We start from the raw sequence: 16220 nt of genomic DNA, 5'->3' as shown, positions 1-16220 counted from the left end.
CACTTGGTTTAGGAGCAGTATGTGTCTCCTGGCATCAGAAGTCCTGTAGAAAACAAGTATTGTCATGTCAACACGTGGGCGTGTGGTGCAAATGTTTCAGCTGAGGACTAATATCATTTCTCACTCAGGGTACAGCCAGCATATCACACACAGACTAGTGCTGAGTGCGTCTTGTTGGAGTACTGCTTTCTGCGTATCAGAGTGTGTGCTTGTCACTCACCGCATTTCACGTAAGGCTCACTCACATGCACGACATTGGTGTCGAGTGGCCCATGTTTCCATGCACCCCCCACTATGAGCCGTCGAGGGCCGAACCAACATCTCGGCGAGTCTTAATGTTCTGCAGAAATCATATAAGCAGTAGAAATTGTTTTGTGATAAAGCGCCTACTGTTATAGTAGTTCTATCATAGCGCTACTCTCGCAACTACAGTTTATGCCCACTGATGAGCCTGGAGCTGAGAACCAGGTAGGGCAGTCCGTTGTGGTTAGGCTGAGTAGTGGGGGCCCCCCCGTCGCTCTTATTCCTATTACCCTATTCCCCCGAAAGAATAGTACAGACAGGTTTTTGTTTGTGGAAAAATTATAGGCCGTAGGCTTGTTTATTTTCTACAGAAAATAACACCAAATAATAATCATAACAAACACAGAATAACACCAACTCGCTTTTTGGGCACTTCGTGTCCAGGGGTTGTAGATGCCCAGCCTTCTCCTCGGCTCGTCTTAGTTACCCTGGGGCATCCGTTCCTGGACACGTGCCGCCGCCTACGACTTTCTTCTACCGTGTACCGAAGAAAGTACTCGGCGTTCCTGTTCCTTGTTCTGTCTCCTTTCCTTTTTTGTTTTTTTATTTTTTTTTTTTGCTGCTGGGTGGTTTGGGTGGCAAAACGTTTCCTTCTCCCCCTTTTCCAGGCCTTAGGAGCTTACCCGAGTGAGGTGAGCTCCTTGCCTGGTTGTGCCCATCCTGCATTTCCTTGGGGTACTTATACCCCCCTGGCCCTTTGTTGTCCCTCTGGGGGGTCTGGACTTCCTCCTGCCCCCCTGTTGCTTTCCTCACACCTTTCCCCCCTCCGTGTGTGGTTTCCCTAGCAACGCTGAGGGTGGGGGCGCCGCTTGGCTGCCCCTCCCCTTGTATTTCGTGCCGTTCTGTTTCCCCCATCCTGCGCCTAACCCCCCAGGCCCTCCATCGTGCCGTACTTTGTACTGCACGGGGCCTGGGGCATAGGCTGAGTAGTGGGGGCCCCCCCGTCGCTCTTATTCCTATTACCCTATTCCCCCGAAAGAATAGTACAGACAGGTTTTTGTTTGTGGAAAAATTATAGGCCGTAGGCTTGTTTATTTTCTACAGAAAATAACACCAAATAATAATCATAACAAACACAGAATAAAACCAACTCGCTTTTTGGGCACTTCGTGTCCAGGGGTTGTAGATGCCCAGCCTTCTCCTTGGCTCGTCTTAGTTACCCTGGGGCATCCGTTCCTGGACACGTGCCGCCACACCTGAGTGGGTGCCGCCTCGGCCGCGCTCATGTCCCCCCAAAAACGCGCTCCTAACTGCATCCTCGCGCTGCTAAGGCTCTGAGAATATTATCTGAAAATTGTCCCATCCCTTAGCTGGATAGGTGTGTGCCGTCTTGGTGGCGCCTCTCCGGAATGTTCTGTGATAAGCCATGCTTTATAAACTGGGGCCCTGTACTCCTACTATAACTTTCCACTGCCTTGTTTAGCTTTTTCCTTGTAGTTTCAATGGCCTGCATCCTGCGCGCCCCGTACTAGACTCTGCGTGTAAATATCTCCGAAATTTTGGTTTCCCACCAGCAATGAGCTATAGCCCTTGATGACTCGCACATGTTGCGCATCAATCCGCCCCTATCTGTTTTGGCCAGGTCACTACCCCCAAGGTGGATTACCTCGACCCCCCCCAACTTTCTTTGCGCCTTTCGCTCCCAGGCCTCTTGCCCATGCTGAAGTGGCTTGCCCCTGTTCAGAACGGGTGGGTCCCAAATTCCGCTGCATCCCACCCTGCTCTTGCAATCTTGCCCAACCCCTCATTGCATTCCTTATCCGAGTGCTATTTGTTGGGTCCGTCACCCCGGCCACCTTTGTGGTATCTGCGGCCGCAGACAAATGTGCTGCTGCCCATCTTTTCCTTTTACCCTGGGCCAATGCTTTTTTAACAGCAATCGCCCCTGTTGGCCATTGACATTTTACCTACGTCTTGTCCTGTTTCCGCTATCACCTATTTACCTGCTTTTTGTACTGCTTACCCGTTTTGTACGTTCCTGTCCTGATTCTCTTTGACTCGCCCTGGTTCCTTTGGTTTTACCTATTTCTCTGACCTCTTTGTTGCTATTTCCGCTTCTCCTCCCGTGGCACCCATGCCTTTTCGGGTGTGGGTGTTAATTTCTTGCCATACACCTGGCCATATTTACCTTTTCCAGCCAAACCTATGGCTAACCCTTTCCTTATTTCCTGTGCTCATTCGTGGAACCCATGCCTTTCCCGGTATGGGCGTTATTTTCCTGCCAACCTGTGGCCATATTTTCCTTTTCCAGTCAGCTTTATGGCTAACCTCTTAATTATTTCCGGAGCTTTATTCGTGGAACCCTTGCCTTTTCCCGGTGTGGGTGTTATTTTCCTGCCATCTACGCGGCCATATTCTCCTTTTCCCGATGCTTTATTCGTGTAAGCTTAATGGACACTTTGGCATTTCCCCTTTCCTACCCTTCCTCTTGTGCTCCATGCTCCCAGCTATGCTTTTCACGCTATCTCCCCTGCCACCCCTTTTGCACCGTTGGTGGTTTGCTACTCTGCCGTCCTCTTTGTGTCCCCTATTGACTGCCCCACAGGTTCTGTTCCCCTGACCTCAAATGATTCCTTGTCGTTATTATCGTATCTTGATGTTTGTACCTGTCTTTTCTTCTATCATTATTTTCCCATTATGCCCAAATGCTTTGTAGACCTTTAAGACTTTCTGTTGGTATGTTACAAGTGACACCCCGTCATCTGTGTATTTCTGCAATATAACAATGTACAATCTTTGGAAAGCCGCCCTCCCCTTATAAAAGGGGGGTCCTTGCTACTGGTGCCCTTTTAATAATCCCTTCTCATCCTCCTTCATGTCCTCTACTGCTACGTTTTGACCTCTCTTTTGCCAACTCATTAATGAAAAAATATCAATGCATTTTTTTTTTTTTTTCACCATGTTTTCTCCTTCACTTTCTCATCCATATACCATGATTGTGCCTTCATGGACCGGCCTTGGGCGTCCTTAACGACTGAGGGCCTGCCATATTTCGCCATTACTGCTTCTGCCCCTTGTATTGCTACAGTGGTGACCCCTCCCGGTGTCACCGGTAAGCTGGTGGTCGTTCCCTGGTGAAAAGACCCTGGCGTACTTCCTTGTGCCACCCTCTGTCGTATGGGAACCCTGTTGCCCACTGGTCCAGGCCCCCCTTTTCTGTTCGTTATTGCTCACTACTCCCTTCCTATTCACTCATGCCTTTAAATGGCCCCCCTCTTTACCTTCGCTACTTTTCGTCTCTGAAGACGTTACCCCTTGCTTTTCCCTGTGCCTCTTGCTTCTTAACCTTCCCTCCACGGGTTCTGGGCGACTTACCCTGAGCCGTGCTGCATGCTTTTAACCTTTTTACCAATTTTCCCCCAACTCTGTTATCTCTTTTCCCCGTACCTTTCCTTTGCCTCCTCAACGGCGCTTCCGGCTGCTCCTGTGCCCCTCTTGGGTCTTCTCTCGGCCTCCTTTGGCCTTGTGGTATTCCTCCTTGCTGCTGCTGGACTCCTTTAGCAGCAAAGGCGACCTTGCCCTTGCCTTTTCATCCTTATTCATTACATCCAGCACCCATTGTGCTCCATGCTCCAAGGTTCTGGGCGACTTACCCTGAGCCGTGCTGCATGCCTTTCACCTTTTTAGCATTATTCCCCCAACTCTGTTATCCCTTTTAACAATACCTTTCCTTTGCCTCCTCAACAGCGCCTCCAGCTGCTCCTGTGCCCCTCTTGGGTCTAGCATGTTCTTCTCTGGCTTCTGCGACTCTTCCGCCACTTCTCTTGCCCTCTTCTGTCCTTGGGGTACCGCGGCTTCCTCGTTGCTGTCCGTGGAATCCTCTAGCAGCAGGGGCGACATTGCCCTAGCCCTTTCTTCCTTTTGCATCACATCCAGCACCCATTTGGCCCCATGGTCTTTTTCTGCCTTTTTGGCCCATGCGCTGAATTCTTGCGCTCTTCTTGTTCTTTCTTCCGTCATTCCCGACTTTTGCCTCTTCTGGCTTTCCTGTAGACTTGCCTTCGCTCGCCTTGTTCCTCCTGTCTTCTTTCACCGGGCCCCTGTCTGGCTTCCCGTGTTGCCTGTTCCGACCGTTGTTCTAATTTGGCACGTACTGCCCCTTTAATGCTTACTGCTGACTGCATTTACTGATTGTGCCACGGGTGCTTTTAAAATATGGAACGCTTCACGAATGTGCGTGTCATCCTTGCGCAGGGGCCATGCTAATCTTCTCGGCGTGCCTTTCCTTGCTTCAGGTGCTTAATTGTCTGCTGGGCGGACGCTGCCCTAACCAGCTTGATCTCCTAAATGCGGGCTTCCCCAGCAAACCCCCTACTGATTGTCGGATCCACCGTGCCTGATGCGGCCCGTGCTATCACCCTCGGCACAGAAAGGAGAGAAGTCCCCATGCACCAAAGGGAAAACAGGGGCAGCCTCATCAACTCGGTCCCTAATATTTACCTCCATTCGTTAACTTTCCTTATTTTACTACATGCGCATGGCTACCAATAACACCCTTGACTCCCACTTAGGGCCAGAGGGTGCTACCACTCCCATCCTCACTCCTAAGTACACCAGGAGCCCCTTTCCCACGACAGTTTTAACAAGTGCTAGTCACTGGTGCGCCCATGGTGCCGTGGTCGCAAAAGGGGGCCTGCCATCCAAGCAACATTTCCATCCAAATACCTGCACAGTGGCCATAAACCGCCGTGGCCGCAAGAGGGGCATGCCATCACAGCAACTGTGTCATAAAATGTATGCATATCGTCGCGCCACATGCGACACCATTCTTAAAACCCCCCTACCCCCCAGGCCCTCCATCGTGCCGTCCTTTGTACTGCACGGGGCCTGGGGCATTGTTTGTTGGCTCCCTCTCGGAGCTGTGAACTGACCTGACGCTGCCCCCCCCGCCCCCCATGCTCCTGGTCTGCTCCGTGTCGTCCTGCTTCCAATGTGTGCACTGAACGCACACTGCGCTGTCCATTCAGTGACTGGCCTGTTTTACGTTCTCGTGGCAGCATTCGATCCTTGCCAGCTGCTGCCTCCGTGCGAAGCTGAGGGTAAATCGGACTGTTTTTATTCGTTTGCCGCTTTCCTGGCCCATTGGCCATTTTTGAAAAAATACATTTCGTTATCTATTTTTCCTGTTTTTTATTTATAGCCCTTTTAGAATTTTGGCGATCTTCCGGGGGTCTGGCCCGAACCTCCCCTTTCCGATTACTGGTCTGGGCACTTAGTGCTTTGTGCCACCAGCCTCGTGACCTCTCGTGCGGGGCTGTTTCTTTAAATCCCCAGCGCGTCTGCTCCTTGTTGAACTTTTTCCTCCCTTCGGCCACGCCCCCTTGTCTTGCCGTCACTCCGTCTTGCTTTCGGTCTACCCGGGACGATCTTCTGATGCGCCCGCTTCGTCGTCCTGCTTCTTCCTGGTCTGGTCTGCGGCGTTCCTGTGGCGGCTCCTCTGCTGCACGCGGTCGTGTCCTTGATCCTCCGCTTTCACTCGGCCGCCTCTTCCAGCTGGAGCCCGCCGCACGCCGCCCGCTCCCCGTGCCTGATGCCCGCGTAGCTTCCTGGTTGCTGCTCCCCGCCGCGGTGAGTCCTCCTTTCCATGCCACGCCGCGCTGCTCGCTTTCCTGCAGACCCGCACCAGATAAGCCCGCAGAGGCAAACTTGGTCCTTTAAATGAAGGAGGTAATGAAATAAGCCCGTAGAGGCAAAAACGTTTCCTTCTCCCCCTTTTCCAGGCCTTAGGAGCTTACCCGAGTGAGGTGAGCTCCTTGCCTGGTTGTGCCCATCCTGCATTTCCTTGGGGTACTTATACCCCACTGGCCCTTTGTTGTCCCTCTGGGGGGGGGCTGGACTTCCTCCTGCCCCCCTGTTGCTTTCCTCACACCTTTCCCCCCTCCGTGTGTGGTTTCCCTAGCAACGCTGAGGGTGGGGGCGCCGCTTGGCTGCCCCTCCCCTTGTATTTCGCGCCGTTCTGTTTCCCCCACCCTGCGCCTAACCCCCCAGGCCCTCCATCGTGCCGTACTTTGTACTGCACGGGGCCTGGGGCAAATTGCTCAGAGAGAGGGGATTTCCCCGTGCGGCTCCCACTGCTGGGGCTGGAGCTCTGTCATCGACTTGCAGTAATTGCTCATAGAGAGAGGGGAAGTACCTGGGAGGCTCCCACTGCTGGGGCTGGGGCTGAGACTGGAGCTGGGAACCCTGTAGGTCAGTCAGTGAGTTCTGGTAATTGCTTAGAGAGGAAAAGTGCTTGGGCGACTCCCACTGCTGGGGCTGGAGCTTGGAACCCGTAGGTCAGTCAGTGAGTTCTGGTAATTGCTTGGAGAGGGGCAGTGCCTGGCAGGCTCCCACTGCTGGGCTGGAGGTGGGAACCCTGTAGGTCAGTCAGTGAGTTCTGGTAATTGCTTAGAGAGGGGATTTCCCTGTGCGGCTTCCACTGCTGGGCTGGAGCTGGGAGCCCTGTAGGTCAGTCAGTGAGTTCTGGTAATTGCCTGCAGAGGGGCAGTGCCTGGCAGGCTCCCTCTGCTGGGCTGGAGGTGGGAACCCTGTAGGTCAGTCAGTGAGTTCTGGTAATTGCTTAGAGAGGAAAAGTGCGTGGGCGACTCCCACTGCTGGGGCTGGGAACCCGTAGGTCAGTCAGTGAGTTCTGGTAATTGCTTGGAGAGGGGCAGTGCCTGGCAGGCTCCCACTGCTGGGCTGGAGGTGGGAACCCTGTAGGTCAGTCGGCGACTTGCGGTAATTGCTCAGAGAGGGGCAGTGCCTGGGCGGCTCCCACTGCTGGGGCTGGGGCTGAGACTGGAGCTGGGAACCCTGTAGGTCAGTCAGTGAGTTCTGGTAATTGCTTGGAGAGGGCCAGTGCCTGGCAGGCTCCCACTGCTGCGGCTGGAGCTGGGAACCCTGTAGGTCAGTCAGTGAGTTCTGGTAATTGCTTAGAGAGGGGATTTCCCCGTGCGGCTCCCACTGCTGGGGCTGGAGCTGGCAGCCCTGTAGGTCAGTCAGCGACTTGCAGTAATTGCTCAGAGAGAGGGGAAGTACCTGGGAGGCTCCCATTGCTGGGGCTGGGGCTGAGACTGGAGCTGGGAACCCTGTAGGTCAGTCTGTGAGTTCTGGTAATTGCTTGTAGAGGGGCAGTGCCTGGCAGGCTCCCACTGCTGGGCTGGAGGTGGGAACCCTGTAGGTCAGTTAGTGAGTTCTGGTAATTGCTTAGAGAGGGGATTTCCCTGTGCGGCTCCCACTGCTGGGGCTGGAGCTGGGGGCCCTGTAGGTCAGTCAGCGACTTGCAGTAATTGCTCAGAGAGGGGAAGTACCTGGGAGGCTCCCACTGCTGCGGCTGGAGCTGGGAACCCTGTAGGTCAGTCAGCGACTTGCGGTAATTGCTCATAGAGAGAGGGGAAGTACCTGGGAGGCTCCCACTGCTGGGGCTGGGGCTGGGGCTGGGGCTGGGGCTGGAGCTGGGAACCCTGTAGGTCAGTCAGTGAGTTCTGGTAATTGCTTGGAGAGGGGCAGTGCCTGGCAGGCTCCCACTGCTGGGCTGGAGGTGGGAACCCTGTAGGTCAGTCGGCGACTTGCGGTAATTGCTCAGAGAGGGGCAGTGCCTGGGCGGCTTCCTCCACGTCAATACTAACCGCATCGTAGGCTTCATGGGAATTACTTTTTAAGATGTACAATTATCCAGGAGATCCCTTAAATTGCCATAACTGTTCCTGCCAAAGCCAACACCCACCTGGTTCCGGTGGACCAGTTTCGGTAATACAGGATTCATTCTCTCAGCATAACTCTTAGCCGGGAGCACAACATCCGTATTCAATAGAGACATGGGTCCATAGTTTCCACACATGGAGTGATCCTCCTCTGGTTTGGTGGGGGGAAGCCACCCCGTCACAACTAATGATCTCTGCAAATAGTCTCACCATGAAGGGTGCAACCGAGGAACGGAATGCAGCATAGAACTGAATTGGAAACTCGTCCGCCCAGGACACGTACCCAACATCCTCAATCCCATTGATTCTATGGTCTCCTGAACCGTAATATCTGTCGTCTACCTGGGGAATATTGATCAGACCTAGGAAAACAGGCAGCCTCGTCAATGTGTTCATCATCACAATAGAACGACTCCTAGAATCTGCGGAAAGCACCGCACCGGTCTTCCTTTCTTGCCAAGAGCCCCCCAGTGCCATCTGCCATAAATCGCACTGGCCTCCCCTTCTCCCTCTCCTGCCCTTTAGCCAGTAATGCACCAGACTTTTCCCCACACACCCAGAACGCTTGCCTGGTAGCAAACCAATCCTTCTCTGCTTTCACGTGTAGTACATTGGGTTTTTCTTCTGTGAGATTTTGCTGCTGTGTAGTTTGTGATGGATCCTTGATGATCCCCTAGTAACCTGGCCTGGAAACCTTCTCGCATGGCCAGGGGAAGGCAGATGCTTTCTGATCCTGGCACTGGGGAAGATGTTCTGCAGGAGGGTCAAATGAGGGGGTGGCGGGCAGGTCAGGAGGAATCGGAAACCCCCTTGTTAAACTTCCCCAGAGATCCCAACCTTCTAATGGCTTATTGCAAAACTGAGGAAGGGAGAAAAAGGAACTTTCATGTGATTGGTGGGTGGGCACCACTGAGGCTTCTGTTCTCTCTTGAGAATTGTTCAATTAAATCTTAGCTTTCATTTAATAATATATGAGGGGGTGCACACCCTCTCGTTAGTGCCTCAGTGCTGGGCAGAAAAATAGGGCTTTGCAAAATAGGAGCAAGGTTATCTAGCCGCCGGTGAGGGCTGCACTCCATGAGATCCACTTAGTGGTTTTGCTGAAAACGTTGAAAAATATCTATTCCTGTTTCATGGTGATGATGAATTTACCAATGTTATTATCAATTCCAATATTTGCATGAAAACATGATTAATTCTGTTGCTTATTCATGTAGGTGCACAGAGGGCCAATGCATTTCGAACTTTAACTCAGTCCTTCATCGGGGCATCTCTCACCCTGATCTTCTTCATGGTGTAAACCAAGCATATCAGCCGCCCCTTGTGCAAAAAAACCGAACAAATCAATCGGAAAATACCAACAGAAAATAATGAGGGCAATCAGGTGATCGGTACAGGTCCAGGTGTACAAAAATGTATGTATATGTAAGGAGGGCACCCCATTTCCACAAAACATCCCCAACGTCATGCCCACATTAACCAGGTGCATAATTTGATTAGACAAAAATCACGTGTCAGTAAGCCACGCTAAGAGCTCTCAAAGGTAGAATTAGATAAAATCACATACAAAATAAAATAGAAATGAACACAATAAAATGCAAAGTAAGATAAGCGGAGATCGTGTACAAACCATGAATCACAGTGATGAGCCACAAGACAAAAAGACAACAAAATGGACAACGTTTAGAGAAACCAATGTGCAGGTACAAAAGCGAAAGATCTCCACCATGTGCCATTCTAATGCTCAGTGCTCTTGTCCGGTAGGTCCTGGTGTGTGGCCATACTACCTCCTCTGGTGTGTGCACTGGTAAAAGTGCACTCCTAGATCGGTGTTATGGTGTACATACTAAAGTGTTGGTCTGGAGTGTGGTTGCCTACTGTCCTATATTGCAACAGTGGCCCCTGAGTGCTGGAGGAACTTGCTGTACTTGTGAGGTGAATGAAAACTGTGTCACGAATTTGTAATCGGGTGGAAAGCAAATAGCAAAACCTCTGACCTGAAAGTTCCGCTTTCATAAAATAAAAACGCTCGTCCATATCGGAAGCCCCCGTTGCCCATAGAATAATGCATATAGTTGACTGCACAGTACTGAGCGGAGGATTCTATTTGTCATGTCTGAGCTATGTATTAGAAATGTGCCTATGACGTTCTACATTCCGTGAAAAGTCAGTCCGGCTGCACCTGAGCCGCAGTGAAAGGTAGCTTTGTATCCACAGCGCGAGCGCCATTAACCCCGATTTGCATGTATAGCACTAACTGTCACTGAGGATTTCAAGTCCCATAATTCCCCAAGTACTGGGACCCGGAAGAGGGCGAAAGAGGAACAAAACGTCAGAAGTGGTCAGCTTGTAAGTGGTAAGGACTCGCACCTAAGGGGGAGACTGGGAGGCTTAAAAGGCACCCTCAGGTGCAGGCCATTAGTGAGAAGGAAGAACCACGTAAGAAGCAGAACCTGAAGGAGGGAGAAGATGCCAGACCACTGTTGAGCAGAGAAAAGTAGCTGGTCCTGATGGGGTCTTTTCTTCCAGAAGCTTTAATTGCAGACGCCGCACAGTGGGAAGCGTGAGAGAAGGAAGGTTGCCCTATGAAGACCTGTTTTGCAGAGGCTGCCCAGCGGGAAGTGAAAGCTTTGAACGTTTTCTTCCCCACCAGGATGTCTCCGGTGGCCAGCAAGCACCAGAGAGCCTCCAGAGGAGCAAACAAAGCTCCTTTTACAAGTGGCGCAGGTGGTAACGACCCAAAAGCAGCAGATTGATGGCTCGTGGGGAGCCACTGAAGCAGCATACCTGTGAGCAGCAAAGGAATCGGAAGCGCACGTCTTACACAGTGAGTTCACCTGCTGATAGTGGCCCCTGTGCGCTCCGCAACTACGGGCATGCTCGCTACAGGTTTTTGCAGAGTAGAAAACACCCGTGTGTGAGTGAGCGTAAAGTCAAAGGCAATTTTGAATACCGAACTATCAGAAACCACAGAAAACAGTATTTTTAGAAACCAAATGACTGTCTATAAGCATGCAAGTTTATTGAGAATCCAGCAACAAGATGGGGCAAGACTTTTAAAGCCTAATGCAGACAACCATTACCCAAGCCAAAATAAAGCCAAATCAAAGGCAGGAGGGGACTAATGAAAGCTCGATGGTTGTAAAGCTTATTGCCCATATTTGAAGAAGAAGAAGCATGTAACAAAAGCTGGTATAAACCCACATTGCCAAAGCCAAGGAAGAAGCAGAATAAAAACATATCATTGTCATTGTTTGGTTGTTCACGCAGCTGGGATTCAAGTGTGGCAAGAAGGCTGCCCTTCTGGAAAAGGTTATTTAGAAGGAGAGGAGCATAACCTGCAGTGGTTTTGAATAGTACACAATGGTACTAAAGAGCACCAATGTGAATCTTGCTTTCCCTGAAGCATTGTTTATATGAACACTGCAAAGCTGTTGTAAGCTGATCTTACCCACAGAGGCACTTGTTGTTTGTGAATTACTGTTCGGGCAGGGGAGTATACCCGATCAACGAATCTTTGAAGTAGTAGGCCAGGCATGGGAGTAAACCAGGTAGATGTTGAAGTGCTTTTGTGGTGTTAAGACGTTAGTCTGACAGACTTTCATTGCGGAAGAAAGAACTGTATAAAACTGCTGCAGAAGTGTTATATATCTTCAGAAAGAATATGCTGTGGCAAAGCATCCTGGCAAAGACAATTTATGATGCAACTGTTGAACTAAGGAAATATTATTTGTTTATGTGAAGAAGATCATCTTGAATCTTACCCTTGTAAGAGGAAGAGAAACAACTTTCTTGGTTGAATCACTGGAGTGATGGAACCTTTGGTTATCAAATTGGAGTTACAAAGAACTTTATTGGAACTGTGTTGCAAACCAAGATGTACTTGTTTCTTTTTGGAACTGTGGAGCAGAATCTGTGGAAGGGGACTTCACCCGGAGTATCCCACGTTATGAATGTAACTATTATTGTGTTGCCTTTGAACTGCCATGCATTGCCTTGTTGAGTTACTCTACGTATAAGTGTGAGGGGCAGATATCCTTTGTCAGAGTACTTCCTTTAGTTTGTTTTTGGCAGGTAAATCCTCGCCACCCTTTTGAGTTAAGAAAATGACATCTTTTGAAAAACCTTCACAAAGTTGTCAGCCTCACATTTCTGAGCCCTCACAGGTTCCACCACATTTGACTTTTGCCTCTGAGATTTTGCCATATTTACATTTTGCCACATTGAGGTTTCACCACATTAAGGTTTTGCTACTGTGAGGTGTGGCAAATTTGAGGATGTTGACCCTTTGGGTAGACTCTTTCCCACAGTACCAGGGCGGAGCGCCCACAGTCCAATAGCCGCCCTGGGGGTGGTGTACCAAGAGAGGATCACATGGGAGAGGAATCCCCCTGTAGGATCGGGGACATCCATCACCAGAGAGTGGTATCAATCCGCGTTAATACCACTAACTCCTTCTCTAAATCCCTCTTCCCCCTTCCTGGATAGAACTGATATGTTTTGTTGTCCACTTAATCAATCTAATCTACATGACCACTCTGAAAAATCAGAAAATACAAAATATCCTTTATGTAGCTTGAAGGCGGGTGATGGGATGAAAAAGATAGCTGCAAGTCCTAGGATCACTCGTGAGGAGCAGAACGAGCGGCCTAGCTTCTGGAGGTCTATGATTGGCCCAAAACAATACTTCTATCCCATGCGGGAGTTTTGAAGGAGTTAAAGCTCAGGCTCAGCCCAACCCGCAAGAGAGATGCGAGAGGGAGAGAGACTTCCCCCGAAGAGGAATAGCAGAAGCTATGCACGGAAATAGCAGATGCAAGCCGCAGCCTCTCGGGAAGTGCAGAAAAGTCAGACCCCGCAGCTGGAGAAAGGCGCCAGTCAGCAGAGCCTCTGCAGAACCCGCTGGTCGCCTGAACCCTACCAGAGCCACCAGAAGAGATATAGCTGAGAAGGAAGCAAACGTGGACGCAGGTTGCCCGTGAGTTGTGAGTTGTGAGTGGTGATCTCAGGAACTGTAAAGAGAGGGCCTCAGACCGTGAAGTGAATAAAAGGCTGTTGTATACTTGCAGGAGAGTGACCAAGTAGATACAACGCAACAGTGCGAGTCTGGCACCCGCACCCAAAATAGAGGGTCTGGGACCCTAAAATGAAAGAGACAGTGTATACTTGGCAGAATAGTGAACCAAGCAGATACAACTCAGCAGTGCGAGTCTGAGACTCGCACCCATATGAAAAGCCAAAGTTTACAGCCCAGAGGGTCTGGCAGCCTGTGAGCGAAAAGAGAACTCATGAGAACACACTGACTTGGCAGGAACAAGATCCAAGCCACGTTTGCGAGTCTGGGTCTTGCACCCATATGTGAAACTGGGAACATGAGGGTCAAGGACCTTGGAACGGATAAGAGGAATACTACGCTTGGTAGCGGAGTGTGCCAAGCTGGTAGGACATAAGGCCTGCGAAATCGAGAGCCAATTCTTTGTGGATTATAAAGTAACTTAAGATAACAAGACGTCTAGGGGAGAGAGTGCGACCCTGGCATTGGAATCCTGTATTTTAGAATATTATTTAGCAGCAGTTTTTCTTTTTTTTTTAATTGTGGTTTGCTTAAATAAACAAAATTCAACCTTTAACAATTTAAAAAAGAACATTCTCATTAAAATCAAAAAGTGGTTCATTTAAACATCCATGTCGGTTTCCTAATTACAATAAGATCAATTACATGTCAACACATTCAAGCTTCAGAGATTTTGAAAAAACCTGTTTCCGCTACTACATTAGAGGTAGTTCTGCCCGCCAAACAACCATTCCACCCCCCTTCCTCGTCCCCCAATGAGAACAATATCGAACGTTTTCAGAAAATTCCACAAAAGTTCCTCAACCCTCTCAACTGGATCTGTTCCAATTCACCAGCGAAAGGTCAAAGTCCTTTTCAGACGTGAGCACTCCTATTACCTTGTTTTAATCTTAAGGGAGTGTACTTTCGCAAAACAGGAAAAGCCCTCCATTAGGCGTTGGAGGCCAATGGGCATTTGATAACAAATCAAAAAGTCCTCGGCAAAGGCCATCCACAATGGTATCATGCTATGTAGTTTAGGAGTCGCTGAAGCGACAGGCTCTAATTAGTCACCAACGTCCGCCATGTAGAGATTAAACGGGCAGGGTGCCAAAACTCTGCCCTGCCTCACTCCACGAAAAATAGGAATTTCACGAGCCAAGGCCCCAGTGTGGTTCACAAACTACAATATTAGAATTTTCATGGCGCCCGATTAACATTTGCAAAAGACTGCTCGGGATACCCCAGTTTTTAAGTTTGGACCATAGCCTACAACGTTCCACGGCATCGAAGGCTGCCGAGAGGTCTATAGATGTCATATAGATGGAGTCCAATTTTCTCGCTCAAACCATATCTTTAATGCATTTTTAACATGAGGCCATTCCGAGGCGTGCCCATGTGTCTCCTAAAACCAATCTGCCATTTCTTGATTCTCCCAATACCGGTCGCCCACAGCTCCAGATGTTAAAGCAAAATACTAATAGAAGCTTTGCTGACGACGTCCATTAAGGAAATTGTCGGTAGTTGGTTGGATCAGATCTTGTTCGCCTTCACGAGATTATAATCGCCCAAAGAAAGTCGTGAAGATGAAGCATACAGAAGAAATACAATTTTCTGATCTAGACAAAGTTCGACTGGTGTTATTTCTTTACAGCTCGCGCCGGCCTTCAGAGAAATCGTTTTGAGTCTGAGGCAGTAATGGCAAAGATTTGATCCAAGATTTTTACTGCTGCACCAATCGGGCATGACCACCAGAGCTCCTCTTCCGCTACGTGGGCTTTTGCAAGATGATGAGACAAATAGAGGGATGGAAAACGCAGAGTTCCTGGGCAAGACAATAACAGATGTCGTAGTGATTCAGGTTCTGAAGGTACGTCACAAAACCGGCAAAAGTTTGTGGGCGAAATCCTTCTTATCTTCATTATCTCGTTTGATGGCAGCAGATTTACACGTGCCCTCAATAAAGTGGATCTCAATTCTTTAGAGGGATGTCTCTTAACAAATGGCTGGATTCCATTTAGCTTTCTTGCTGTTGGTGGCAAGTGAGCAGACAGCTTACACATAAGTGCTTTATCTAGAGTAGCAACCTAATCAAGATTGTCGAGTCTTTTATTTGGTTTTGGCAGAGCTGCCACACTCTTCCAGTTTGACTTTACATTTGCTTTCCCACTGAGTCAGCAGTTTACATGCTCCCTCTTTTAGATATGGGCTGATGAGAAAGACTTCGGAAATGATGAAGTGTTATCCACGCCTTGAGAGTGATGTGATAATGCGGTCGCTCATACTTCTGAGTATGTTGGAAAGCTTATTTTGGACCCGGGGCACGGGAGAAGCTAATCTTACTAATCACTTCATAAACGTTTCCATAGCTCATATTTAAAACACTGATTTCCTGTCTAGTAACTAAGTTGAAGGCCAGGTCACCTACCCTGTCCTCCGGCAGGGAGTACAAGGTTGCAAAGTGAGACACCCACTCTTTCTCCGACAATGAGTTAATCTGCTCGGTTGCCTGGGTGGCATCAAGGTCGTTGATAGTTTTCTAAATGGCATTAGTTTTTATTTATTTTTTTATTTTTTTTACGCAAGGACCACAGGACTGTTTCTGGATCCTATTGTAACCTTTTGGCTCGACTACCACTTAGACAATTCCACTATGTTTGTCGGGCTTGTCTGATCAGTCCTGCTTGCTGAGTCAAATTCAGGTCGACCCTCATCTTGGCTGATCTAGTGGGTGCTCACAGCCTTTCTTTCTAATTACAATACAGATTTGGTTAACATGAGTATGTTTCTTAGCAACAGTCCCCCCTCTGGATCCTCTAGGTCCAAGACTAGAGGATAACCGTTCCCCCATGAAGGGTTCAGAATTGTCCACCGTGAAAGTGTTAGATTTCCACTCCATTGTGGTAGAGGACAGACACTGAACCAAAGCATCATTTACCCTAACAACTGATCCGGATTCTGAGAAATCCGATTAGCAGCTGAGTTGATAATGGGCCAATCTCATCCTGATAGCTGGTACTCAATTGGACGTCAGAATTGACTTCAAGGATGGAGTGATCACTAGACAAGGCTGGGGTGATTAGTAATTAATACATTTCTCAAACAACCACTTGTCTGTGATTATATAATCCAAGATCGCCTTTGCCACTCCGTTGGTCCAGGTGGACTGGTGTGGAGTTGCA

At 49.4% G+C, this 16220-nt stretch overlaps 1 protein-coding gene and 1 pseudogene across 3 annotated transcripts in view; one reads left to right on the top strand and one right to left on the bottom strand.

The window, feature by feature from the left end:
- Positions 1–16220, top strand: part of ST3GAL3 (ST3 beta-galactoside alpha-2,3-sialyltransferase 3) — a 1489309-nt gene that overhangs the window by 244555 nt on the left and 1228534 nt on the right. The gene's annotated exons all lie outside the window — the stretch shown is intronic.
- LOC138565216 (U6 spliceosomal RNA) lies at positions 4453–4518 on the bottom strand (annotated as a pseudogene).

Source organism: Ambystoma mexicanum, chromosome 1q, assembly GCF_040938575.1.
Source record: "Ambystoma mexicanum isolate Mex_15411 chromosome 1q, UKY_AmexF1_1, whole genome shotgun sequence".
Lineage (NCBI taxonomy): Eukaryota > Metazoa > Chordata > Amphibia > Caudata > Ambystomatidae > Ambystoma > Ambystoma mexicanum.
The sequence above is the reverse complement of the archived record's forward strand: the minus strand, read 5'-3'. Positions and strand labels throughout refer to the sequence as shown.